The sequence below is a fragment of the Fundulus heteroclitus genome, chromosome 3, assembly GCF_011125445.2.
Source record: "Fundulus heteroclitus isolate FHET01 chromosome 3, MU-UCD_Fhet_4.1, whole genome shotgun sequence".
In the NCBI taxonomy this organism is placed as follows: domain Eukaryota; kingdom Metazoa; phylum Chordata; class Actinopteri; order Cyprinodontiformes; family Fundulidae; genus Fundulus; species Fundulus heteroclitus.
This window is the reverse complement of record NC_046363.1, coordinates 7,355,150-7,359,789: the sequence shown is the minus strand read 5'-3', so window position 1 is coordinate 7,359,789 and position 4,640 is coordinate 7,355,150.

The window sequence follows — 4,640 nt, the reverse complement described above, 5'->3', positions numbered from 1 at the left end:
CGAGGGACCAGATTTCTTTTGAGAGTCGAACTTATCGACGTGTTCCTGTTTCAGAGCGAAACGATGAAAATACAAAAAAATGACATTATTATTAATTTATAATCTGTAAACACATAAAATTGGATGCTTTCTTGCTTCTTTCGGGATTGTTTTTCTTTTCTTCTTTTTTTACGTTTTATAACCTTTTTATGCAAGTCTACAATCTACTTGCTGCAGTACAACTATTGACCAGCAGGAGTCCCTGTATCCCACAAATCCACCCTTCATCATGTCTCCGCACCGACAAAGGCAAAAGGATTAATCATCATTGTAATAATCACCGCTGCTTTTCGAAAGAAGTTTTGATCCGAATTTTTAAAAAAAGATCTATAGGTTATTAAATAAACAAAAGAAATATGCAAATACCACGTCCTCGTAGAGCAAAATAATTAAAATTTTAGTAACTAGAATATGTCTGCTGCCTATAGCTGCTGCGCTTCTGAGGGCTTTACAAGCAATAAAGGCCTCAACAAAAATGATGACCTGCAGATGGTGTGCAGGTGGGTTCACAGTCAGCAGACGTATGCAAATGAATGACACTGAGGAATCTACTCTTTTTTTGTACTATTTAAATCATTTTTTTAAATAATCTGGTTGGTAAGACCAGCTCCAGAAAGCCACCCAAAGAGAAATCCACAAGAAAGCTTGCCACAATTCCCGTCAGGGAAAATTGCAGCTCACAGACACCTTTTCAGGACTGAGCAGGATTTTTTTTGTTTGTTTGGTTGTTTTTTTTGCAAACAGAAATGTAAGTCATGAAGTGTGTTCAACTGTTATATACCAAAGACTGTTCTTATATGACATAAAATCTCACTAACATACATTGAAGTTTACAGCTGATAACTCAACAAATGTAAAAACATAAAAAAATATTATAATTATAATAATGATAATAATAATAAAAGCTCAGGGTGTATGAAGATACTTTTGCAAGATACTTTTGGAAACTATAAAGCCAGTTTGCCCTTGTCATTTTTCCTGAGGAAAAAAAACAAAACCTGTTTATTTAGCAGGTGACTTTAGCCATGCTGGGGATTCATCGCAGTAATTAAAAAGCCTGACTGGATGATGATGAATGTCAGCTATTTGTGCAGTGTCAGGTTGCTTGTGTGTGTGTGTGTGTGTGTGTGTGTGTGTGTGTGTGTGTGTGTGTGTGTGTGTGTGTGTGTGTGTGTGTGTGTGTGTGTGTGTGTGTGTGTGTGTGTCTATGGTTGATTAAAAGTAATGATGCAGAGCCATCACAGCTTCTTGCTTCTGTTCCAACTCCATATAATTAGAACTGATCGATGGTCTCACAACAAAACTGCTGCTTCTCTCCACCGTGTCTTCTTGTGACGCAGCTGCCTTAACCCTCACCTCTGTGTGGCCCATCACATCTGGACCTATTTCTCCTTCTTGACGAAGACAACTTGTTCCATCAAAGATTTTTGTTTTCATTTTTACCTCTAAACAAGATTTGCAAAGTAACAGATAAATGGCAGCCGCGTCTTAACTTTCAGACAGAGATGATTGGTCCGATAATGTCAGAAGACCTTTGGATAGGATACCAGGGTTGGCACCAGACCAAATGTTCAAAGTTGATACCAAGTAATAGTGTAAATGTTTATGTCCTTTATGGAAAAGTGTGTATTTGGTCCAGTTATGAAGTTCTTCTTTATTATAATTTGATGGTGGAAGAAATCAATTTCACAATAGTGTGTGACAAATAAAAGCAGCATATTTTCTTTGGTGAACAACTACAGCAGCAGGGTAGGTTGCAATATGTTTCTACTTTCTGCTGTCATCTCGTTAACATTCTCCTGCCTACCACTGTAGAAAAAGGATGTTGCACGGGGAAGGGCAGCACACCTGGATCAGAACCATGGGATCAGCAGGCGTTGACTTCAGTCCAGGCAAATTCAGACTTGGTGCCAGGCTGCTCCAGTTCATGCAGATGGTCGTGGCTCGAAGGCGCCAACAGAGCGCCATTATCTGCAAAAAGCAAAAGTGAGACCCTATAAGATTTGCAAACCAGTAATTCTCTGCTCCATGGGTACGCCTCAGGATCTATAAAAACCATAAAGTGCATCTGGAACAAGGAGCAGTCATGGCAGAGTCCAAGCTTAGGTTTGGGCTGAGAATGTGGCCACAGCTCCTGCTTGATTGTGCAGGACTGGATAATCATTAACAGCATTTCCATCACCCCATATTCCCATGCTATAATTTATAAAATGCCTATGTGAAGAAGCTGAATCCAAGGTTTAACAGTCGGTTAGATCCTCCCCTGAAACGCCATTGATTCAGCTCCCCATGGAGACTGACAGTAGTGGTTCCTTGATAGCTGGAACACATTTTCCGGTCTCCATACTGAGAACCCCCCACCCTCAGTTTGCCACTCTCCAGGTGTTTTTCCAGCCATTCAAGCAACAGTTGAATGAATACTAGTATCTTCTTCAATATTGATGGCCGAGCAGAGCCGGAGATGGACAGATGCATGGGCGTAACGGACGGGGGGTACAGGGGGGACATGTCCCCCCACCTGTCGAATCTGTGCCTTTTGAGTATTGTTACCTCTGTGTTGCATCCCTTAATGGTAAGTTTATGGTGAGAATAAACACAAATCTGTTTAGTTTCTGTGTAGAACTCACTGTGGCTTTCCACATATTTAAAATAAATCTTTCTCGCCACAATAGAAAGAGTAGAGAGTCAGAGAGACCAGAAGCCAGCAGGGGTGGACAATGATGCTGGGTGTTCACAGGTAAGGAGAGCTTACAACCTGCTGAGTAAAATATAAATATATCTGCAAGGAGAAACCAATCAGTTATCAGGACAGGGTCTTCACTGATATTTCAGAGTAACTCTCATTCACACTCTAAAATATTTTATTCTGTATTGTAAAAGGTAGTCCACTGAAAGGGAGAGCCTGCAGACAGTCACAGAGCAGAAGATTGATTCTTTGTTTGATTTGTTTGTTAAATATTTATTTTCACATATTTGGCTTCTGCGTTAAATGCATTTTTAAAGGAAGCAGGGACCATTTTTTTTATCTTGGTTAATTTTGCACATCTGTTACATTTGACTAAAATGTGGATTTGTTTAGTTTGGGGGTCACTTTCTATGTTCATGCCAATAAATAAAATTATGAGGCTTACAGCCCTGTTACCTTGTCACTCCAATTCCATGTTGTGCGATAAGTAATAATTTGCTTACAGAATAGTTTTTTTAACCAAACATCTCATGTTCAGTGCTTTCATTTGGCACCTTGTGATCTTACCTTGTAGATGTCAGAGGGTTATTGTGTCAACTCAACCAGACGTTGGGAGCTAAACTTTAGATTTTGTTCACTTAAAGAACTAAAGTTGGCCGCCCAGTGCTGCACTTTTTGTGATTATGTGGAGGATGATAAATCCTCCAATAGGCTTCTGAAAAAATATGTGCCCCTCACTTCTGAGAGGATGGTTACGCCCTTGGACAGATGGGTTGGGGTTTCCTCTGTAGAAAGGCAGACATTGCTCTGGTCTGTGATGGTAAAGAAGGAGCTGAGCCGAAAGGCAAAGCTCTCCATTTACAAGCCAGTCTTCACGGATGGATGGATGGATGGATGGATGGATGGATGGATGGATGGATGGATGGATGGATGGATGGATGGATGGATGGATGGATGGATGGATGGATGGATGGATGGATGGATGGATGGATGGATGGAGGGATGGGTTTTAGTTATGCACCAGGTTTAATAGTTAAATGTCAGATTTTTATATATATTTTTTTGTTACAAAAATAATCAAATTTCAGAAAAGATGAAATAAAATCCACTGCCAGACCAGCTGGTGTGACCGTTTGGAGATTCAGTACATTTCCCTCAGAGACAGCAGCTTTCATAGTCTGCTTCCTCTGGCAGGGACAGTTAGCTGCTGAAATGTTGTTGTTTTTTTTTTTGTTTGTTTTTTATCCTGCTAAAATGCAAAGTGACCAGAGAACCATGATGATACCTGCTATATTCCATGCTTCCATGAAAGCTCTCCTGAGGTCATCGATCTGGTGTTTTAGAAGTTTCTCCTCAACCTTGAGTTCAGTTTAAAGCTTTTTTTATAGTTCTCTTTAAAAGGAGCAGATTTTTGTGATGGTTTATTTCAAAAGTTGATGTTTGGACAGGAGTCCATAGTAAATTTCAGAATAGAACTGTGTGAATTGACAGTCAGGTTAATTATTGTGCCTTACCAAATGATCATGAATCCTTAAAATAATATTTTCATTAATGTTTTATAGCTGAGTGGATTTACATTTGCCTTATGCCACACCCCGCAAAAGCATTTATACCCTTGAGCTTTTCCCCATTTTTTCATGTTACAGCCACAAACGTGGACAGAAATACAAAGTAGTGCATGATTTGTGAAATGGAAGGAAGACGATTCTAAGTCTCATTTGTCTTTTTTAACTAAAGGAATTTCAGAAAATGGCAACGCCTCAGTTTGACTGGATGGAGAAAAACCTGCGAATAATACATTTCAAATGTTATGATTATGTGCAATATTTTCAGATTTCTCAATTCATTTTCTATTGACTTCTTCTTATAGAAAATAGTGAGCCTACTCCTAGAAAATCCTTTGAATGTTTACTGT